Raw genomic sequence first — 11,576 nt, forward strand, 5'->3', positions numbered from 1 at the left:
TAAAAAATAACTCGTTGAAAAAACTAATAAATAATAACTTTATTGATACTTCTCCAAAATCACAACTCAGGAATCCCATAATGCAAGAACCCCTAAAAACATTATCCAATAATCCAGTCAAATATAAATAAAATAAGTCTATCATCCTACTTTAGAATAAATTGAAAGAGTAAATAAGTCTTCCAGCTGCAGATCCTCAACTTTGATGCTTTGTTCAATAGGAAGGAAGAAAGAGGAGTGGAAAGAAAATAGGAGAGAAGGAACAAAATTCTTTCGTTCGGTAGGAAAGAGACACGGAGGGAAATGATAATAGGAGGGATGTCTTATCCCTCTTTTTTTATAAATTTTCATCCGCCCAAATTTGAGCGGAAGATCGGAGAGAAAATAAGTGGAGCTATTATAAAACTATTAAATTACAATATCATCCTTTCCAAATATAAAAAAGTAAACCCTACACATTTCATCTCACGCAAAAAAAAAAAAAAAAAAAAAAAAAAAAAAAACCCTATCAAGTTATGATTCATGTGTTATATATATATATATATATACCTTCTCCTTTATCTTACCTTGAACCTGTATATATATACATATGGATTGTTTGTTATATAATTTCCTTATTAGTAAAAAAGAGAATTCAGAAGAAAAAATGCACAGTCTACATAAAAAACCATACAATGGCATAAAGCATTTTTTTAGAACATATCTAGAACAAAAAAAAAACTCCATGTTCACACCTAGTTTGAAAAACAGTAGTTACTTCACTAGAAATTAATGGTACAGTTTAAATGAGTAATAAAGGTGATGGCTATTTACCCCAGAAAAAAAATAATGAAAGGTATAATGATAAAAATAATTTTAAATTCTCCCTTCCCTTCTCTCGCAACGAACAAAGGAATTTGGTAGGTTCTTCTCTTCTCTTCCATCCAACCGAAAAAAATAAGGGAAGTCCATAATCTCTTCCCTAGGGATGTCTCATCTTTCTCTTCTTCTCTCCCTTCCATCCAATTTACTTCCTTCCTAACGAACGGAGCCTAAGACTTGAACCTCTAATAACCTGAAAGATAAAAATAAGTGGGTTAAATCCACGAGCAAGTTCTCTCTACCAGGCCTCTGAAAACCAATAAGCAGATCATCTCTAATCAAAATCAAACCTAATAAAGTTTTTTATCTTTAATATATAATGATACAGATATATATAAATAATTATATATAATACACTAATCCAATCCATTAAATTTCTAAACCCATTAATCAATGATTAAATCTTAATCATACCTAAACCAATTCACAAATTTATTTTCTTTTAAAAAGAAACTCTGTAACCTTTATTCCATCTTGGACAGTTATGTAATCTTTTAAATAATAAATTACAAATAAAGGATTATTATAATTAATCCAAAACCCAAATATAATTTTAATTATTTAAATCACATATCCAATATCTACGCTTGGACAAATCATCCATATCTCCACCAATATTATTTTATTAATATATATAAAATAATACACTAACATGTAAGTACTATATTATTCTAATTTAAGAATATCTAATCATAATCCAACTTATACATACAATAACTATAGATGAAATTTTAATCATCTAACACATAACAATTTAATTATGCCTTGGCAAATCAACCATGCCATTATAAATATATTTATTTATATATTGGCAACTCAACCATGCCTCTTAAAGTATATTTATTTATACATTGGCAATTCAACCATGCCTCCACAAGTATATTTATTTATACATTGGTAATTCAACCATGCCTCCACAAATATATTTATTTATACATTTAAACTAACAACTTACTTCCTATGTATGAATTTTATTCATACAAATATTTAGGTTATATATTTAAGCCTTTGGCAACTCATCCATGCCTACAGTTCAACCATGTACCAAATTTAAACTTAACAATAAATCAAATCATACATAGACATCCCATACATATTAAAAACAAAACATTAATTTAATAACCAGCCTATTATGGTTTAATCAACCATACTACCTATAAATCACAATATATCAAATAAGAATAATAATATTAATTATCTTAAATGATATATACATATAGACATATATTATTTAATATATAGAGATATGTACAACACATTCCTTAAAAATCCTTGATTATTTAAAATCATATATACATATATATCAACAATTATATGTAGATATACCTCCATCCATACAACTCATAAATAAAATAAACCATATATACACACACACACATATATATAAATAAATAATTAATTATATATATATATATATACACACACACACACACACCTCCTTCCATCACCAATATAGTAATTTAATTATATTTACGCAAATTAAATACTACTAAATATCGTCAAAAATGGTTTTCCATAAATATTACATCTTGGTTTAAATAGTTTTCCGACACCGTCTTACTAGAATGTAAATATCTCTTAATAGGATGGGAATCTAAGAATGAAATTTGTACTATTGGAAAGAGGATGAAAAATCCTTAAATTTGAGCTTAAGAATGACCCAATTTCGATTTAAAATGACTAAGTTATAACTGTTTAAATTTTGAGTAACAAAACAGGCAGAATAATAGGCTGAGCTCAATCCCTACTGTAAGCGCAACCGTATCGAATCATTTCTATGTTGACCAGACCAGATTAGCGGTTTAGATGCACATGCACACCAGCTCTTCATGTGCCGCGATGCGTTGGATCGACTACCCCTTCATCAACCCTTGTCTGCCAATGGATCAGCTTGCCCACTATATTAAGATGGTACGCAAAGCACTGGATCCATCTAACCACCCATCAGGCCTAGAACAGCGCGCACACCATTATGTTATATGCCGCGCCGTACTAGATCAAACTCCCCTTTGGCCACCACGTTCCATAAGTTAAAAAAATTCCAAAAATAATTATACAAATATTCTAAATAAATATCTGAAAATTATATAAAAATTCCAGAAAATTATATAAAAATATCAAAAATTTCAGAAACTCTAATTAACCTTCTTGGGTCATAGATCAACCTATAAATTGATTTTAAAATATATATACAACATTTATATACACAATTAAAATCCAATAATCCAAAACTAAAAATATATAATAATTCATATTTTTAAATAACCCGATCTAAACATGATTTAATCAAGTAAATTTAACCTAATGTTTTTTATACTCAAGGTGAAATCCTTATGAGTTCTAAGAGGAAAGTTAGAGAAAAACTCGTTTGAAGGTTTCGATACGAAACCGACGCTTCAAGTCTTGATTGTCTCTTCGAAATCCCAACGTCCTCTTTATCAGATTTGGTCTCCTCCTTGTCAGTAATACCCCTAATTTTAAAAGGACAGTCCTGGCATTTAATTTAATTATTTTAGTGCATTTTTACTAAATTATTTGTTTAATTGTTTAATTATTTATTTTTCATTAAATTGTGAATTTGTGACTGGTTTTAAGTATGTGTTTATGTGGCTATTTAAATAAATTATTTTTTAAATTAACTGTTGTCCGTGTTTTGTGATGAGCGCTGAAAAGTACACATTTAAACCCCTTAAGCTTGAGTATTCTAGGACCTTTATCTATCTTATTTACCCGTGTTAGTACTTATTTGTGTTTTTGTCTATTTCAGGTCAATAATGTTAAAATGGGCTAAAAATGAGTTCTTAAGGCCCTTTTGGAGTCAAACTAAGTCTTAGCGATGATCCGGAGCAAAAAGAGGCTGATTTGGAGCAAAAAGAAGCTGATACTGAAAAGCTGAAAAGTTGGATGGATCGCAGAAAAGTTGGATCAATCGAACTTTTTGTTGGATCGATCAGAAAAGTTGGATCGATCGAAAAATAAGTTGGATCGATCGAAAAAGTTGGATCGATCGAAAATAAGTTTGATCGATCGAACTGGACATGCTGGCAGCAAGCTGTCACTTTTTCCGTGCGCGCCCAAAAGTTCACCTACCAAAAAGTTGCGGGATTAGATATTTTTGGGCATATATTCTAGACTTAGTGACTAAGAAAATGACCTTTTATATAAAGGGAAGCAATCTATTTGTAAATGAGGATTTTTTTTAGGCTTTTTATCATTTTTATTTTCTACATTGTAATTTTTATTGCTCTCTCTAGAAAAGTTAGAGATTAGGGTTAGAAGAAGAGAGAGAAGTGGAGGCACATCTCAAGAACACATCTCTAAATCCACTATCTCTCCATCTCTAGAGCTTCAAAGAAGAAGAAGAAGATGGAGCCATGTTTGGAGCTTGATTCCATGACTACATCCACCTCCTCCATGATTGACTAGATCTACACTTAGGGCTTGGATGAGCCCTAAGTCTTGTGTAATCTAAACCCTTGTATTTCTATTTTTGGGGATTTTTATATATATTGTTGTGATTAGTGTTCTAGCCTTGTGAATTTCATGAATCTTGGTATATTTCTATGATTTCCATGGTCTAATTCTTCCTATTAATTCTCTAATTTATTTACATGTCTATGTGTGATTAAATTAGGAATTATGTCTCACATGATTCATATGGGTTAATTTTTTCATTGATTCTCTATTTTAATTACATGTTGTCCTATGTGTGATTATTTGGGGAATTGATCTCTACACTAGTTTTTCTATATTAATTGCATGTCTATGTGTGGTTGATTGAGAATCTAGTGATGGCTAGACATTAGTGCTTAATGGAATGCTCTTGTTATGTCTTTTGATGGTTCATACTTATTCCTTGATGGATTGTACCTCTCCCTTAGTTTATTTTCATGCTAGTAGTGTAGTTGTAGTGTTAGATGGGGGAGACAATTCATACTTGTTCTTTGATGTTCCATGCTTTTGAATGCAAGAAGCATATGCTCTAATATTGTGGTGTAATGGAATTTTGAGCTTAATAAAGGATTAATGACTAGTTATGATATGTTGTATCTTTCACATGTGCTTAGACAATTTATTCCTCTCCTAATAGATATATTGTGGCCTCTCACATGATGTTTAGACAATACATGTTTAATTAAGTCAACTTTGTGAATTATTTGGACTATGAGCTTAATGAAAGGTTTAATGACTTGATTTGATATTTTGTTCTCTTCGCATGTTGTCTAGACAATATATTCCTCTTCCAATAGATATATTGTGGCCTTTCACATGTTGTTTAGACATTATACACTTGTTGAGTCACCTTTGCTAGTCGAACCAATTTTGTTTACAACAATTGTAATACCCCTAATTTAAAAGGATAGTCTCGGCATTTATTTATTATTTTTATTGTATTTTTGCATGATTCTTTTGGTTTAATTATTTTATTTAATTGTTTACCTGTGTGACGTGTATTTAATTGGTATCTATTTATTTGTTTAAATTGCATTTTATTTTATTTAATTGATTATTAAAGGTTTTAATTTAGGAAGTAATTTAGGAAGTATTTTAATTAACTATTTTTCATAATTGAGGGTTTAGTTTCTTTAGCCGACACAAGATTTAATTAAGTTCTATGGGCCGGTTAGGATTTAGTTAGGGCTTTAATTAATTTAGGGTTTTGGTATAACTCTATAAATATATGGGTATACGTCTGCCGAGGGTTTCTAAAACCCTATTCACCATATTCCCGTATACAGTAAAGAGAGAAGTTGAGAGAACAGAGCATCGTAACGGTCTGTCAAGGAGAATAACAGAGAGGACCAAGGGAGGTTGTTTAGGGGATTAGATCAGAACCAGAGGAGGCTAGAAGGTAGTCAGTGGTTGCCGGAAAGCTTAGAACAACGGCGACAAGGTTCTGTTTATAAAAGTGTACAGACAAGTTCTTCTCTTTCTCCTTCCCTTTGGCTCGTGTTTTGTGCACCTAGATAGTCTTTAGGGATTAACTAATTAGTAAATGAAACTTATGTGTTCAATGTATGCTTGTTGATGATTTGTTTGCATTGAATCCAAATCTGTTTATAATTCGTGTATTGTTGCTTCCTGTTCTGTTCATTAAAGCATATTAAAAATCTGTTGAGTTTTAGTTATGACTCTTGCCTCTATCTTCTGTAAACAAACCCTAGGGATGTTAATGGGATGTTATAAGACTCCTAAGTTCAGTTTGTGAAGAGAAACAGAGAGGTTGGAATAGAATTATAATTTCAGTTTTGTTCCTAACGCAGGTTAGTTCGGTAGCAAATTTAATCTCTGTAATTGTTTTAATTGTTGTTATCAAGCCATTGGGATGCTACTGGGTATTAATATGACACCTAAGTTTGGTTTTAAAAACTAACAGAGGGTTAGGAATAAGCCGGAGAAGGAGCACAAGAGCTGAAACGACGCACCGGGGACGAAGGCTCTCAAAGGAGGTAAGAGCCGGCTCCATAGAAGTGGGAACAGGCTCCCACAACAAAGTAGAGCCGGCTCTAGGGAGTCCTAGAGCCGGCTCTAGGCTGGAAAAGAGCCTGCTCCAAATTCTGGAGCAGGCTCCCTTGTTATTTTTGATTTATTTTACGATTTTTTTTAATTTTCTACATACTATGTTCACTGTTGGAACATGGAGACTATTTGAATGAATTTGGAACTTTACAGAGGGATTAAGGAATGAATTTTGAGAGTTATTAAGACCCTAAATTGATTAAAGTTTAGTTCTAAATTGTCGGGACAAACAGTGTAAAAATTAAGGCACTTCCTATGTTGTTAACAAATGGAAGTTGAATTAATTGTTGAATTAAATTTCAGCAATTTGATGGAATATAATGTGTTTATAAAACTTATTTTAGATTGCATTCAAGTGCATGATAAGGTCATTTAATTATTAATTTTGATCTATGCATGCTTAGGAGGCTAGTTGCTGGATTATTAAATCGTTTTCTGCAACTATATGGTTAATGCTTGGATTTAAATTACCGAAATATTAAACAATCTTCTGAAGTTGTTTTAGCAATTTATTGGATAATAATAGGATTATTTAACCTATTCACATGCATGATGGAGTCCCTGACATACTAAATTTGGTTTATGCATGCTCTGGATGTTAGTTGTTGATTTGTAAAATCGTTTCCTGCAACTATATGGTTAAATGCTTGGATTTAAATTGCTGAAGCTTTAAATATTTTCTGCAATTGTTTGGATGGTGGTTTTTGGGTCTGTAAATTATTAAACTGTTATATATGTTGTAATTTACTTGGATATGGAGGATTGTATGTACCGGTATGGGACGGTGACATACTAGGGACGGTTTAGCTCAAAACGCATAAACCTAACCTAACAGATTAATGGAATAGATTGAAAGATATCGAATCCTAATTGTGACTAAGTCAGATCAGCTGTAACCAAGTTGGATGACTTCCTGGATTAACGGATGGTAGTTAAGTCATATCAACTGAATAAGTTGAGTGACTAACTAGTTGGTTTATTGTAGGTCAGTTTAATAAATAGTTGGACTGCTTACCCTGGATTTGGACGGACTTTATATATATGTTTATGGTACCACGAGTTGAGCTTGAGTCTCAGACTCGTTGGTTAGGGTGCATATATGCAGTGGATGCGTAGCTGGTTATAATAGGTTGAGGTGTACCCTGTTAGGTCTAGGTACTCATGCCCACCTTTGGGTGCGTATTCGCATGTTGCCTTCTATTCAGGTTGAGACCCCTATTATAGACTAGTGAATGTCCTTTAGTGTGGATATATTTATACGTATGGACTAGATAGATATTGTGAGGTGTCTACGGTGTATCTGCGTATCGGGTCACTGTACGGATTGCAGTTAGATTAGAACTTGTTCGTGGGTCTGACCCACTCCTTTATTATTCTTTTCAGGTACAGGACGGTTCCAGCCTTAGAGCTTGATCATGCTTGTCGAGGACAGTCTCACTTTCATCTGATTATGTAGGACTTCTCTCGATGTTTCTAGTATTATCTATTTTTAGTTTCATTCTCAGTTGAACTTTTAGTTAGGGGTCCATCAGTGGATTCCCAAGTTGTAACTTTGAGGTTTTGGAGGATTGGAGTTTCAATTTTCAGTTGTACATGGAGGATTTTATAATTAATGTTTCTTTCAGTTTTATTCTATCTTTATTGTTCTTTTTGTCATCTGTGTTCGTTTTAAAATACTTTAATTGTTTGATATTCCCTCGGGTTCGGGCCTGGGCCTGATCAACCCATGTCTCAGATCCGAGGGGTATCACAAATTTGGTTTTTGTCGAGTAAAGTTAGCTTAAGGCGACAAAGTTACTTTTTGTCACAAAAGGTCATTTTATTGCGACAAATTCATCTTGTCGCTATAGTTTTTGTCGCCAAAGACCAAATTTGTTGTAGTGTGTCTACCCCACAGAGCGGGATAGAGTATTTGGTCTACACAGATACTTCTTTGCAGGGTCTTGGATGTATTTTGATGCAGGAGGAGCGACTAATTTCGTATGGATCTCGGAAGCTTAAGCCTCACGAGCTTAATTATCCAACACATGATTTGGAGTTGGGAGCTGTGATCTTTGCTTTATGTATTTGGAGGCATTATCTGTTGGGTGAGTCATTTAGATTGTTTAGCGATCACAAGAGTCTGCAGTACTTGTTCACTCAGCAAGAGCTGAATATGAGACAACGCAGATGGTTAGAGTTTGTAAAAGACTATCAATTTTCTATACAGTATCATCCAGGGAAAGTGAATGTGGTGGCGGATGCACTTAGTCACCGACCTGTCGGTAGTCTTTCTGCTCTATTCACTATTGAATGGAATGCTTTGAAGACAGTGGATGAGTTGTCGGATGCTTTCATGGCTTGCATGGTAGTTACACCTTCTATCATTCACAAGGTTTTGAAGGCACAACTTACGGATCAGCAGTGCATTGACAAAGTTGCAGAGATAGCTTCCGGAGAGGTTCCATTTTACTATGTTCGGGCTGATGGAGGTTTGCGGTACAAGGGACGGTTAGTGGTACCTTCTGCTGACGGGTTGAGGAAGGATGTGATGATGAAGACTCACTATTCTGAGTTTTCTATTCATCCAGGAGGTGACAAGATGTATCAGGATATGAAGCGGCAATTTTGGTAGGCAGGTATGAAGAGGGACATTACTCTTTTTGTCTCACGATGTAATACTTGTCAGATGGTCAAGATTGATCATCAGAGGCCGCCAGGAGCTCTACAGTCACTGTCGATACCGGAGTGGAAATGGGAGAGCATTTCTATGGATTTTGTGGAAGGGTTGCCAAATTCCTTCAGGGATCACAATTCCATTTGGGTCATCGTGGACAGATTGACGAAATCAGCTCACTTCTTGCCTATTCGCACTGACTTCACTTTGGAGCAGTTGGCGAGACTTTACATTTCAGAGATTTTAAAGTTGCATGGCATTCCATTGTCTATTATATCGGACAGGGATTCGAGCTTTGTATTAGGATTTTGGAAGAGTTTTCAGCAGGATTTGGGTACAGAATTACACCTTAGTACTGCTTATCATCCTCAGACTGATGGACAGACTGAGAGGGTGAATCAAATCATGGACGATATACTTAGGTCGTGTGTTCTTGATTTCAAGGGCCATTGGGAGGATTACTAACCACTTGTGGAGTTTGCTTATAACAATAATTTCCAAAAAACTATTGGGATGGCACCATTTGAGGCATTATACGGCCGCCCATGTCGATCGCCTGTTTGTTGGATGGAGGTTAGTGAGAGCAGATTCTTGGGTCTTGAGTTCATCAAGGATACTTCTGAGAAGATCGCTCTTATTAAAGATCGCATGCGCATTGCTCAGAATCGGCAAAAGAGCTATGTTGATCGTGGCACATGTGCTTTGGAGTTTCAGGTTGGGGATTAGGTTTTACTCAAGGTGTCTTCTATGAAAGGAGTAATGCGCTTTGGGAAGGAAGGGAAGTTGTCTCCGTGATTTGTCGGTCCATTCATGATTACGGATCGAGTGGGAGCTGTCGCTTATCGGTTAGCACTTTCGGATAATTTGGATCGCGTCCATAATGTGTTCCATGTTTCCATGTTGCTGAAATTTGCGAGATGAGGATCAGTATTAGCATATCGATGTTGGGGAGACTGAGTTGCAGCCGGATGCAACTTATTTAGAGCCATCGTGTCGTATTGTCGACCGCCGGGATCAAATCCTTTGTAATAAGGTTATTCCTTTGGTGCGTGTTCAGTTGAGTCATCATAATGAGGCTGAGTCTACTTGGGAACGGGAGGATGTCATCCGCTCGTAATTTTCTGAAATTTTGGAAAAAGGTAAGAGTGAATTCCTAGGACGGAATTCCTTTTGTTAGGGGGAAGAATGTAATACCCCTAATTTCAAAAGGATAGTCCTGGTATTTACTTTGTTATTTAAATTGCATTTTTAGTTGCTGAAGTGCTTATGTGTTAATTTAATTGATTTAATGGTAGTTCGTTATTTAATTGTTTTCATTGTTTTTGATTTAATTGAATTTAATTATTTAATTGTTTTAATGTTATTGATTTAATTATAGTTAGTTATTTAATTATTGTGTGCATTGAATTTAGTTAAGATTTTATTTACTCGACTTTAGTTAATTAAATTTAATTAGTTTTTAACGTGACAGTAGGGTTGGTTGCACATATAGTATACACAGTTCATAGCCGACATAGTTTTAACCTAGGTTGTTTTATGGGCCGAGTAAATCAGATTAGGGTTTAATTAAGCCAAGGATTAGTGTAGCCTATAAATATTCACCTAAGGTGTCTGCCTAGGGTTTTAGAATCATATTATGACATAATAAGACAGAGAATAGTTTGGAGAAATCTGGGAAGCAACAAAGGGAAGAAACAGAGAGTTGGCTGGAGACTTTAGGACGACGTCGGTGTAAGGCAAGTTCTATTCCTAACTCTATCCCTGGGACTTGTGTTCTTTGCATCTTTAATACAATTTTAGGAGTAAATAAATGTTAAGATTAAACTGGTTCGCATGTCTAAATTGTTCTAAGCAGTATGTTTGTATAAACTGTTAGTTTCTTGTGTTAATGTTTCTTGCATTCTTCTTGTTCTAATTGAAGTTAATTATTGAGGAATGGTTTTAAGACTCTCTAGAACACTAGAACCTAATTTTAAATCAGTAGAAACCTTGACAATGGAGGACGAAAGTGATGGAAACCACCGGAGATCAAACTGGTGAAGGAATAAGAGAGAATTGGGCAAACTGGAGGTGGAGGCGGCGCCCCACAAGGGTGGAGGCGGCTCCACACAAGGGGGAGGCGGCTCTACCCTTTTTTGATGCTAGCTCGGTGTATTTTTGCTTCTGGGTTCAGTTTTTGAACTTTCTGGAGTATTTAGGGACTGTACATGAGAGATTAAATGAGTTCTGTGATTATATTAAGGCTTCAGAGGGTGTAGGAATGAATAATAAACCACTTAGGGTTTATAGGTTGAACATTACACAATTCTTAACAAAGTTGCAAACTGTTAGCGGAATGCGAATGATTTAAATTGCTTAGGTTGTTCTAGCAATTTTCTGTAAATGATTATCAGATTCTAATCATATGTTAGTGGTACAAAATAAGCATTGTTAAAATCTATATATTTTTACTATGCTTGTTAAGGGATTATTGATGTTTAGATTTCGGCAGTTATCGAATCAAGTGTTGGACTGGAAATATAAGCATGATAGTTGGCCA

The sequence above is a fragment of the Cornus florida genome, unplaced genomic scaffold, assembly GCF_030987335.1.
Source record: "Cornus florida cultivar Cherokee Brave unplaced genomic scaffold, ASM3098733v1 CherokeeBrave_3.0.0_Hap2_Chr04, whole genome shotgun sequence".
In the NCBI taxonomy this organism is placed as follows: domain Eukaryota; kingdom Viridiplantae; phylum Streptophyta; class Magnoliopsida; order Cornales; family Cornaceae; genus Cornus; species Cornus florida.